This window comes from Jaculus jaculus, chromosome 9 (assembly GCF_020740685.1).
Source record: "Jaculus jaculus isolate mJacJac1 chromosome 9, mJacJac1.mat.Y.cur, whole genome shotgun sequence".
Taxonomy (NCBI): domain Eukaryota; kingdom Metazoa; phylum Chordata; class Mammalia; order Rodentia; family Dipodidae; genus Jaculus; species Jaculus jaculus.
Window position 1 is genome coordinate 118425329 of NC_059110.1, and position 12540 is coordinate 118437868.

Genomic DNA, 12540 nt, shown 5'->3' on the forward strand with positions numbered 1-12540 from the left:
ACAGCATCTCCCACCTTCATCTCTAGCCTGCAGGCTCCTCACTCAGAAGCTTCTCTGGGCCTTTGTGAAAGAAGCTATTATGATTTGAATCTGCAATGTCTCCCAAAGGCTCATGTTTGCGAATGCCTTTTCTTAATTTGGTGACAGTGAATTTGGGCGTCTATGGAATCTTTATAAATTGGGGCCTGGTTAGCAGAAGAAGGTGACTTAGAGGTGGGCTTGAAGGTTAATAGTTATACAAAAACAAAACAAAACAACAACAACAGAAAACTCAACAGGGCTGGAGAGATCGTTCAGTGGTTAAAGTCCCTAGCTTGCAAAGCCTGGCATTCTGGGTTCAGTTTCCCAGTACCCACGTAAAGCCAGATGCACAAAGTGAAGGTCAGTAGTCTTGGTCCTGTGTTAGCTGGTCTACCACAATGTGAACAGTTGCTGCCTCCGGTTCCCGCCACAGATGGAGCTGCTCTGTTAGACCCACCATTGCGATGGGCTGGAGCCTCTGAAACTGCGAGCCGCACACTAGAGCTTTCTTTGTGTAAGTTGTTTCCGTCAGGCATTTTGACACAGTGACGTGAAACGTAACCAATACAAGTGAGGCTGCTGCTGTGACAAACCCAACCTTGTGTTCTCTAGCCTCTGGGGAGAACTTGGAGAAGTATGGAGAAGCCCTGGAATGCCGTATGTGGTTTAGTGGTCAGTTCTGGTTCAGAAGACCAGAATGCCTGTAGAAATGAGGACAGTGAAACTGGGCCTATCCTAGCACTTGGGAGGGAACAAGGACCCTAAAGGGCACTGGACTAGAGGCCACTCATGTCCTCAGATACCTGCAAAGAATCTGCCTGGTTCCAGAATGCCGAAGAGAGCTGAATTGAAAAGCAAAGGATGGGTTCATTTGGGAAAGAAAAGTTCAAGACGGGGCAGCTTCAGAACATTGCTACAGGCTGCATATGGCTAACTTTATGCTGAGAGTTGAAAACAAAAATCAGAGCAGAAGGGTTTGAAAAACATGCAGCTTGGTGATGAAAGGGACATGAAGCATTCAAAGTGGCAGAGAGGGGCTGCAGAGATTGCTCAATGGTTGAAGGCATTCATTTGCAAAGCTTACCAGCCCAGGTCCGATTCCCTAGTACCCATGTGGGCCAGATGCACAAAGTCTGGAGTTCTTTTGCAGTAGCAGAATGCCCTGGCATGCTCCCTATCTCTCTCTCCCTCCCTCCCTTTCTCTCTGAAATACATAAATTAATTTAAAAAAAATAAAGTGGTGGCCGGGCATTGTTAATTAATCCTAGCACTTGGGAGGCAAAGGTAGGAGGACAGCTGTGAGGTCAAGGCCACCCTGAGACTACTGAGTGAATTCCAGGTCAGCCTGGGCTAGAGTGAGACCCTATCTCAAAAACAAAAATAATAAAAAATAAAGTGGCAAATAGGAGCTGGGAGATGGCTCAGTGATAAAAGGCACTTGCTTGCAAAGTCTGCTGACCTGGGCTCAATTCCCTGGTACTCACATAAAGACAGATGCAAAAAGTGGCACATGTGTCTGGCATTCATTTGCTGGGGAAAGATACCCTGTTGTGCCCTTATACACAAAAATGTACAAAGAAAGAAAGAGAAAAAAAGAAAGAAGGAAGGAAGGAAGGGAGGAAGGGAAAAAGGAAGGAAAGAGGAAAGAAGCTGTTTGTTTTGACTGGGGTAATACCTGAGATGTGGGACTCCCTCCTGTAAAGGATGTAAGAATGCAAACCTATTTGAAATACTTTCCTTTAAAAGGAGAGCACCTGGGCCTGGAGGGACAGCTTAGCAGTTAAGGTGCTTGTCTGCAAAGCCAAAGAACTCAGGTTCGATTCCCTAGGACCCACATAAGCCAGATGCACAAGGGGGCGCCTGCGTCTGGAGTTCGTTTGCAGTGGCTGGAGTCCTGGTGTGCCCATTCTCTCTCTCTCTCTCCCTCTTTGTTGCATGGCAACTACGGGATGTTGGAGATGCCAGGGCACTGAGTGTGCTGTGTGCCAGGGAAGGCCGCAGGCACCCGGGGAATCTGGCCCGGGGCTGGGGTCCTGGTGCTACAAAGGCAAGGCCACGGGGGGAGGGGCTAAGCCTGGCGGGGTATAGCTGATGCTACAGATGCTGGATATGAAGCTATAAGATTTCATTTTTCCCTGTTAGGTTTTGGTCTTGCTTCAGTCCAATGTTGACTCAGTGCCATAATATATAAGAAGTGTGAAACTTCCTTTTTTTTATTTTATTTTACAGGGGCTCACAATTAAGAGATTGTCTGAGTATCAGGAGAGAATTTGGGCTTTGAGTTTTTTGAACAATGTTGGGACAATAAGACTATGCATATTTTTGAAGTTAAAGTTTTGAAGTGAATGCATTTTGTATCATAAAATGATCATGAGCTTTTGATGGTCAGAGGCAAAATGTTAAGATTTGAATATAAAATGTCAGGCTGGAGAGAGAGCTCCATGGTTAAAGTGCTTGCCTGCAAAGTCTAAGGACCCAGGCTTGATTCCCCCAGAACCCATGAAGGTGAGATGCGCATGGGGATACATGTATAAGGAGTTCACGTGCAGTGGCCAGAGGCCCTGGCATGCCTATTCTGTCTCTCTCTCGAATATAAATAAATGAAGAGGAAATGTCTCCACTGCACACACTTTGAACACTTTCTCTGGTCAGCGGTGCTATCTGGGGCGTGGCTGGCACTGGTCAATAGGGGTAACCCTTTGAAGGTCAGTACTATGGTTCCTAGTTCTGACCACTGTCTGTTGCTAATCTGCTATGATGAAAGCAGCTGCTGAACATAGCACTCCCCATGCCCTCTCCACTGCCATGGACAGAGCCCTCCACCATGCCCTCCCCACGGGGATAGACAGAGTGAGCCCTCGACCATGCCCTCCCCAAGGGATGGACAGAGCCTTCCATGATGGCCTCCCCACGGAAATGGATAGAGACCTCCACCATCCCTCCCCACGGGAATGGACAGTCCTCCACTATGCCCTCCCCACGGGGTTGGACAGAGCGAGTCCTCCACCATGCCCTCTGTTGCAGTCAGGTTCGCATTGCTGGTAGAAATCACCCAGCCAAGAGCAGCTTCTGGGAAAAGGAGGTTTATTTTGGGTTACAGGCTTGAGGGTAAGCTCCATGTTGACCGGGGAAATGATGGCATCAGCAGAGGGTGGACATAACCCCCTGGCCAGGGCTTCCAGCCACTGCAAACGAACTCCAGACGCGTGCGCCCCCTTGTGCATCTGGCTAACGTGGGACCTGGGGAACCGAGCCTCGAACTGGGGTCCTTAGGCTTCACAGGCAAGCGCTTAACCGCTAAGCCATCTCTCCAGCCCTGCACCAGTCTCTTATTGACCCTGGAGCTTGCCAGTTTTCCTGAGCAAATCCTCGGTCTCTGCTGCCCACAGAACTGGGGTTACAGCTGTGCGTGGCCACACCCAGCTATTTGTGTGGGTCCTGGGGATTAACTCCAGCCATCTCTCAGGCCCTCAAGCTTGCACAGGAAGTGCTCATAACTGTTGAGCCATCTCCAGCCCTCCCCAGTGTGCTAGTATTAGTAAAATCTGAGAGTTGGGGGATGTGTGTGTGATAGATGTTTACTCATCTTCCTGGCTCCAGTCAGGGTCTGGAGGTGACAGAGTGACAGATTCCTCAGGTGCATCACTGCTACAGGGGTGGCCTGCAAGCAGGGTAGCTTCCCGGAGGGGGAGGGCTGCTTCTGCTGTGAGGAGGTTCAGTGAGGCCCTCTGGGGAGAGGTCCTTGTTAGCCTCAGCTCTCCCCCCTCCTCAATGATTTCTGGCTGTATGCACCATCTTTCACATAGGCGACCTGGGGAGGCCGAGAATTCAATTACCTTGTAATCCTGTATCCCGCAGGGCCAAGCCTGGGCACGACTGTCAGATACAGTGGTCCTGTCACCAAAAAAAGAAAGTACAAACTCGATTTTCTTCTCTAGCAGTCCCACATATTTCGATTTTCTCACTCTGCCTTGAGCTGAGAATTTTTGCCCCCCGTATGTCATGTTAAAGATGCAATCTTCCCAGTGCTGGCAGACGGCAGCAGACCACCCCGCAGCCCTGGCGGTCCCGCTTCCCACCATGACGCTGCTTTGAGCTCTTCCTTGGTTTCCCAAATCTGGCTTTCCAGAAAGACCACTGCTGTGTGAGCTGCCTGGGCTGCCTTAACTGAGCACCACTGAGCAGACCGTGTGGAGAACAGAGACGTCTTGTCGCAAGGCGCTGGCTGTTGTGTGGCCTGCTGGTGGTGGTGGGGGGGGGGGGGGACGGCGGGTGAGGGCTCCAAGGGAGGCTGCGGCAGGCTCTCCCCAGCTTCAGAGGGCGCTGCACTGCGATTCTCTGCTCCTCCGCTGGCCGGATCATCGCCCAAGCTCTGCCTCTGCCTCCACCTCCCATGCTTTGCTGTGTGTGTGTGTGTGTGTGTGTGTGTGTGTGTGTGTGTGTCCCTGTGTGTCCAGATCCTTCCCTTTTTATAGATACCATCATTCGGATTAGGGTCCACCTACTCCAAGGAGGGAGACTTTTCCTTCAACTGCCCTATTTCCAAGAGAGGTCACATTCGGAGATGCCAGGGGTTAGGGCTTCAACATGAGTTTTAGAGGGAAATGACATCCGTATCTCGACAACATGCCCACACAGTGTTGCATAACCAACGCCGGGACTCTGTTTGAAGCTGTTTCCTGAGATGGCTTCTGGCGTTACACAAGTGTCATTCAAGGTGGTCCCAGGAACACAGCTGTCTGGGCATCTAAACAGGAAAGTAATGGTCATGCAGAGAAACAAGTGTCTTGAAACCGCCGTTAGAGTTGGAAGAGATGAAGGCCAGGGAGTCTCGTCGCCGGCTGTCAGGAAACAGAGGCTTTTAGTTAGAATCTGGAGACTACAGAACCCACAGGAAACCGTGAGTAACGGCTACAGTACCTCCCACACCAGGCCCAAGAATGCAGAGGCCATGGCGCAGACTTCGGTCTGTGAAGACCTGCCACAGAGCCTGCCAGGGGACCACGACAGGATACGGCTCTCTTCCACCTTCCCATCTCCAGCCTGGGTCCCTTCCCTTCACAGCTTCCAGCCCCATAACAAAGGGTGGCAAGGAGCCAAACTGCCCACAGACAACATGGGACAGAACAGGAAGGACACTCAGGGAAGGTTTCAAGTGGAGGTGGCGTTTGGGATGGCCTTCAGAGGACACGCAAGCGAGGAGGCACGCGGTGCTCGGGTGGTCCCTGCGGGGAGGCAATGCCACGCCATCTCTCAGGGTTCCCTGGCAGGTCCCGCCAGGCTCTAATGGATAGATGTCAGGCCTTTGGGTCCGGGAACTAACTGGCACAGTAGCCACCTCAGACTCTCTGGCTCTCAATTCTCTTTCTCTATGTGGGCCCCATCTCCAGGCCAGCTTCCACGTAAGATTGGAAGCACAGGGGAGGAGAGAGGGCAAGCTCGCCTTTCCGGGGGCATTCATGGCACTGCTAGAACAGGGCTCTGATTGGTCCAGTTTAGACCAATCAGCTGTGAGCATGGGTTGCGACTGATTGGCCCAGCCTGGGAGCCCTGCCCACACCTGAGCCAGCTGCAGTGTCCAGAGGCGAGCATCTCAGCTCAAGCTGTTGTAACTCGGAGAGGAATGGTTTGGGAAGGTGCTTCCTGTCCCTGTGCCATCTAGGCGTGACTATAGTGAGGTGTATGCTGACGCTTGGCTCTGGCCAGCAGACTCATGTTTGCGTCCTAACCCCCTGCACCTCAGAGTGTGCCCTTGCTTGGAAACGGGGCCATAGCTGTAAGGGTGCAGGCAGGCTATAGGTGGGATGTAGGCAGGCTAAGGTAGCGTGCAGGAGGGCTGTTCAGAGTGCCTAGTGGTCCTAGTGGAGTCCTGAAGGTCAGATTCACTTTCTCTCCCTAATCTTTTTTTATTTTTTTCCTTTTAAATAGCAGGTAGAGACCGGCGTGGTGGCGCACACCTTTAATCCCAGCACTCGGGAGGCAGAGGTGGGAGGCTCGTTGTGAGTTGAAGGCCATCCTGAGACTACATAGTGAATTTCAGGTCAGCCTGGGCTACAGCGACACCCTACCTCGAAAAACAAACAAAGAAAAATAGCAGGAAAAAAGGGACAACCCGAGGACCATTCTAGAATCATTTGAAAAAAAAAAATCACAGCAAATCCTCTGGGGTTGGATTTGCACTCAGAAAATGTCGCTGCTGGACAGACGCAGGTGTTGGAGTTGGAGGGAGCTGCTGTCTGGACACTGCGGCACCAGAGGCAGAGGCGGCTTGGGCAAGCCCGCGGGACCCTCGGTGGGACGCACCAGGGAAGCGCTGGAGAGCGCAGAGGAAAGTCCCCACTCTGATGCCTGAGGACTCGGGGTGTGGCCGATGTTGGCTTACAGGGGCTCAGGGTTAAGAGACATCTTCAAAGCCTTGGAAATAGGGGTTCTGACCTACCTCCTGCCAGCCAGTCTTTGGCCAGTGTCCCAGCAGGTGTGGGCGGTGGCAATGCCTGTCACGGCCACGTGATGGCGCTGCAGGACAAGCAGCCCAAGTTCTGCTGGGGCGGCTCTCTGGATCCCAGACCCCATCAGGTGGGCAGTACTAGTAGCCCTTGGGGTCCTTGGAAGAGGGCCTTCCCAGAGTGCTGCCACAGGAAGGCGGGCCCCAAAAGCCTGCAGTGGCGGATAGGTGAGAGGCCCCTATGGTCACAGGCTCTGCCTGTGTTTGGCAAAACCATTCATTCATTCCTCCCTCCCTCATGCATAGCTTGCTCATTCATTCACTGGCTCATTCCTTCCTTCATGCATGCACTCACCATTTATCAATGGCTTGCTCAATTACGATTCACTGGGCACTTACCATGGGCTGCCCTGCTGTGGCGCAGGGCAGGGGACGCAGGCGATACAATGGGCGTTGACGTGCAGGAAGGCTTCCTTGAGAACGTGGACAGAGCACAGTGGGGCAGCCCCAGTCCGAGGGCAGACTCGTTTTTAGGTTGCTCTGGCTGCTGTCCATGGAGCCGAGGTGGAGGGCTGTGCTGGGAGACGGACTTGGGGTGAGCACAGGCAGGGGTGGAGGTGGAGACTTCACGGGGGGGGGGGCAGCAGTGAGGAACTGGAGTAGGAGGCTGGTGAACCCAGGTCACTCACCTGGGTGAACCTGCACCACAGACACACCAGGGTCCACACAACAGTCTGCGAGGAGGACCTGGGTGACTGTACCTCACGGGGGAAAACAGAGAAGTCACCTGCTGGAGGTGAAACTGCAGCTGCCTGAGGAGAGGGAGCATGGGGTGCCCAAGGAGGAGGTGCTGAGTCTAGGTTCATACAGAGGCCAGGCGGCAACTAGGGCCTAAGACTTGGGCAGTATGTGGACGGGGACACTGAGGAGAACAAGGATGGACAGAAGGTAGCCAGTGTGCAGGAGGCGAGAAAAGTTGCTGTCGTGAGGAGATGGCATGGGTCACTCGCTCTGAAGGGCTGTCATTGCCCATGCTTGGGGACCAAGTCACAGCTGCTCAAAGAGCTGCTGCTGGAGGCTCCCGTTACTTACTAAGCCTGCTGTCCTGGGCTCACTTCCCCGGCCACCTACATAAAGCCAGACAGGCACTTATTTTATTTATTTACTTATTTGAGAGCGACAGACACAGAGAGAAAGACAGATAGAGGGAGAGAGAGAGAGAATGGGCGTGCCAGGGCTTCCAGCCTCTGCAAACGAACTCCAGACGCGTGTGCCCCCTTGTGCATCTGGCTAACGTGGGACCTGGGGAACTGAACCTCGAACTGGGGTCCTTAGGCTTCACAGGCAAGCGCTTAACCGCTAAGCCATCTCTCCAGCCCCAGGCACTTATTTTTAAAGGTAAGAGACCCTGCACATGTGCACAAGCATACCCCCCCCACACACCAATAAAACTGGAAACAAACCTACCTGGCACGGTGGTACATATCTATCATTCTAGCACCTCGGAAGCTGAAGCAGCAGGGTATAAGTCTGAGGTTACACTGGGCTAGAGAGAGATTTGTTTCTAGAAACAACTCCAAAACCCAAACTAAGCTAGCCCATCTGAGACTGAGTAACATAAATGAATGGAACACATTTTTTCCCCCCCACAGTTCTGGAGACTGGGAAATGTAAGATCAAGGCAGCCAGGTTTGGTGCCTGTGCCAGCCTGGGCTCTGCACCTTGGGTCCGTTTCTTCACACAGTAGGTGGTGGTAGAAAGGACTGAATCTGTGAAGCCTTTTTTTTCCAAGGGCCTTGATTCCATTCACCACCACACTACCGGGCTACCGATATGGTGCCCATTTATCCACTGGTGGCCCTCTGGGGTGCCTACCTGTGGTGGTTGTAAATCCTGCACACCCTTCTGTGTGGATGTGTTTATTTCTGTGGGATTTATATCCAGAGTGGAACTACTGGGAACTCTATGCTTAGCTTCTCCCTTTCATTTGGTTCAGACAGAGAATTATATATATAGGTAATGAACATGCAGGACCTCTAGCCACTGCAATCGAACTCCAGACGCATGCACCACCTTGTGCATATGGCTTTATGTGTATACTGGGCAATGAAACCTGAGTCCACTGGCTTTGCAGGCAAGCACCTTAACCACTAAGCAATCTCCCAGCCCCATCTTAGCTTCTTGAGAGGCCGCCAGACTTTTCCACAGCACCCGCTGCATCTCAGCAGCCTGCAAGGGCTAGTTTACAGCTCCGTGGACACTTGCTGTTTCCCACCTTAGATCAAGGCTGAGTTAGTATGAGGTGGCGTCTGTGTGGGTGTTGTTTGCACTTGCCCTGCTGGTGAAATCTGGGTGTTTGTTGGTCACTTGTGTGTCTTTTTTGGAAAAATGTTTGAGTCCTTTTCCATTATTATTATTTTGGAAAGGGGAGAGAATGGGCACACCAGGGCCTTCAGCCACTGCAAATGAACTCCAGATGCATGTGCCACCTTGCTCATCTGGCTTGTCAGGTCTGGGGATTCAAACCTGGGTCCTTAGGCTTTGCATGCAAGCACTTTAACTGTGTGCTTAAAAAAATCATTTATTTGGGGGGGGCAGAAAGAGAGAATGGGTGCAGCAGGGCCTCCTGGCACTGCAAACAACCCCCCTTGTGCATCTGGCTTACCTGGGTCCTGGAAAGTCAAACCAGGATCCTTTGGCTTTGCAGGCAATTGCCTTAACCGCCAAGCCATCTCTCCAGCCCAGTGTGCTCATTTAGAAAATATATTCTGGATCATAAGCCCTTATGATACACAATTTACATGTATTTTATTCAGTTCTGTGGTCTTTCACAGCTTTTGTTGTTGAGAGAAGGCTCACTATGTAGTTCCAGGCAGGCCTTGAACTGTGGAGGCAAGAATGGTCTTACATTCATCATGCCCATCTCTGCTTCCCGAGGGCTGGGATCACAGGCTTGCAGTGCAGTGCCAGACTTCCTTTCACCTTCTTGATAACAAAGTCCAGCTTATCCATTTTCCTTTTGTAGTATATGTTTTGGTATCAAATCTAAGAATCCATTTCTAAATGCAAGATCATAAAAATTCAACCCCAAGCTTTTTCCTCGGTGTTTTGTAAGTTAGGTCATGGATTATTTTATTTTTAAAAAAGGTTTTAATTATATTTACTTATGGGAGAGAGGGAGAAAGAATGGGCATGCTAGGGCTGCTAGCTAGTGCAAACAATCTCCAGACACACGTGCCACTATGTGCATCTGGTTTACATCATTTTGAGTTATTTTCATATGGGATGTAAGAGTCCAAGTTCGATTGACCCAGCATCATTTAAAGATTTCTGCTGTTATCCTTTTATCTTACACTGTAGCCCAGGCTAGCCTGAAATTTGTACCAATCTTCCTGCTTCAGCCCCTCAAGGGTCGGTACCACAGGCATGAACCATCACACCCAGCTTAAAGACTGTTCTTTCCCTCCTGGTCTTGTCACAAGTCAACTTATCGTTGGTTTTTGTGTTTATTTCTGCATTCTGTTGGCTTTTAACATTGTCCTCATCCCAGTACCACGTTTTGCCTGTTGTACGTTTGTGCTCCTCTAATTTCTCCTTTTTCTATATTGCTCTTGCTGTTTGGGCCTCTTGTAGTTCCCTGTGAACCAAGGGTTGATTTTCTCTCCCTCTTTTTCAAGGTAGGGTTTCGCTCTAGCCCAGGCTGACCTGAAATTCACTATGTAGTCTCAGGGTGGCCTCGAACTCACGGCAATCCTACCTCTGCCTCCCAAGTGCTGGGATTAAAAATGTGTGCTACCACACTGAGCTGAGGGTTGGATTTCTATTGGGAATTAAAAAAATATCTAATAGAAAGTGTGAATGTATATCATACACTAGGGCCTCTTGCCACTGCAAACTAATTCCAGATGCATGGGCCACATTGTGCATCTGGCTTTACGTGGGTACTGGAATAGAGCCTGGGTCCTTAGGCTTTGCAGGCAAGGGCCTTTAACTGCTAAGCCATCTCTCCAGCCATTAGGAATTTTGATGACTGTGGCAAGCACTGCACGTTAACATCAGGTCTGCTTCATGAACATGCTGTGCCTTCCCATCTACTCAGGTCCTTTTTCAGAATCTTTTGTAGCTTTCAGTGTCAAACACTTCCTTTGTTAAATATATCTTTGGAGTTTTACTGTTTTGCATAAAGTAATAGATGGAATTGGCTCCTTTCTTTTCGAGTTGTTTTTTGCTGGTGTGTCATTCCACTCCTGCCCCTGTCTAAACTTTGTTACTAACAAAATACCAATAAAAATAAAAGCAAGTCCATGTGGGTTCCAGCTGCTGCACTGGCCTGTTGCTCTCTGTAGAGCCTTGTTAAGGCAGTTTAGGGGTGAAAGCCTGCCCCCCCCCCCCCGCTTGCCCTTGCAGTCTTCTTTGCTAGTCAGGCTTCTCCTTATTTGTTTCCTAAAGGAGCCCCTAGAGCTGTTTCCTTGATCTCAACCTGAGTCCCTCCCTAGAATTGATTCCTGTGGCTGGCTAGCTCAGCCCCATACAGAATCCGGGTCTCCAGATTGGCTTGATCCTACTCCTGCCTTTTCACAAGCAGGAGCTATTTGTACGCTCCCTTTCTCTTTACCACTTTATTTATTTTTAGGTAGGGTCTCTAGCTGAGGCTGACCTGGAATTCACTATGTAGTCACAGGGTGGCCTCAAACTCATGACCTACCCACCTCCGACTCCCGGTTTCTGGGATTAGAGGCGTGCACCACCACACCCAGCTTTTTTTCTTCTTTTAAACACTTGAAATTCTATCTGTAATCTAATAAATTCTCTCTAAACATAACCATCTGGTCTGTGGATTTCAATTCCTTGAATTCACAAGGTAAGAACCTGGAGACCACTGACTCTGGAAGTTTTGCGTGACATGGTGACACTCTGGCTCCTTAACTCCTGGGCTCAAGAACAGCCAAAGCCAAGGGAGGCCCTGCTGCCCTCAGACACACCCCAATGCCCGTATCATATTGGTGCACTGGCTGGAAAACTTCAATTCCTGGATCACAGGGATGGGGGCTTGTCACCAATCTCCCTCTCAACAGGCCACAGGATGAGCCATGGTTGGCCAGACCTCACACAGTGCTGGGCTGCAAAGGAGCCTCATCAGGCCTTCCAGCCAGGGGGAGCTGGGCTGAGAGCATCAAGTTGGGGTAGTGTCCTAGCCCACATACCCTTCCCTCCCCAGGGCAGGTCAATAGCTCTGGCCCTCCCTCCCTTCTAGCCGGCTACATTTCAACCCTCTTTTGCACAGTGAGTGGTGCTGGCTGGGAGCTTGAACCCACTTGGCCCTGCTCCATACACAGGGAGTGGCCTGTCGCCACTCACTGCTGCTGTTGCTTCCACACAGACGACTTTTAAGGGCAGTGGCTGGGGCAGCCTCACTCATATTCTGGATTCTGGTCTTTTCTCATCCCCTTGTGACGGGTTACCAATTGTCTCCCAGGCCCTGACTGCCACCAGTGATGGCACAGCCTGAAAGTAGCCAGTCTGATTTTGCAGGGCAAATCGTCATCCTGCGAGAGGTAGGGAGGACGGGGGTCACTGATGGCTTTCGGAGCCCTTCCCCAGAAGCCACAGAGCCCTTAGTGCTATACAGGGAGCCCCCGTCCTGAGCCTGTCCATCAGGGATGTAGATCTTGTCCCCACAGCCAGTCACCTGAGCATTCTGGGTTGGAACCATCTGGGAAAGGTGCCCTCATTTCTATCTTGCCCCAAGGGCAAGCTGGGATGGCTAGCACCACCACGGAATCTGAGGAGCTGCCAGAGGGTCCCTGGAAGTCGCTGGTGGGGCCGCAGGCATTTGGCAGCTGGCATCCCCACCTGGCCTAAAGCAGGGGATGGCAGCGGCCACATGGGTCAATGGGCACAGGCGAGGGAGGAGGCTATGGGGTTTGACGGGAGAGGGGTGTGATGTGGTGCTGGGTATAGAGGACTTCTGTGAACACATGCTCCCAGTCCCATCCTGGGCTACCAGAGTCTCTGACACCTCAGAGGGAAGGGAAGGATACTCCTGGCAGCTCCGGGCTGGCTCACCAGTCATG

At 51.3% G+C, this 12540-nt stretch overlaps 1 protein-coding gene across 2 annotated transcripts in view; it reads right to left on the bottom strand.

Annotated features, from left to right (window-relative positions):
* Positions 1–3488: 3488 nt before the first annotated feature.
* The window catches only part of Rptor (regulatory associated protein of MTOR complex 1), a 351571-nt gene continuing 342519 nt past the window's right edge, over positions 3489–12540 (bottom strand). Inside the window, exons 35-36 of one of the 2 annotated variants that reach the window (XR_006638996.1) lie at positions 6866–7038; positions 3489–4862 (exon numbers count right to left, since the gene is read on the bottom strand). The gene's annotated coding sequence lies outside the window, so the exon portion shown is untranslated. Of the gene's footprint in view, positions 4863–6865; positions 7044–12540 lie in introns of both variants that reach the window. The other variant, XR_006638995.1, reaches the window with a different exon arrangement.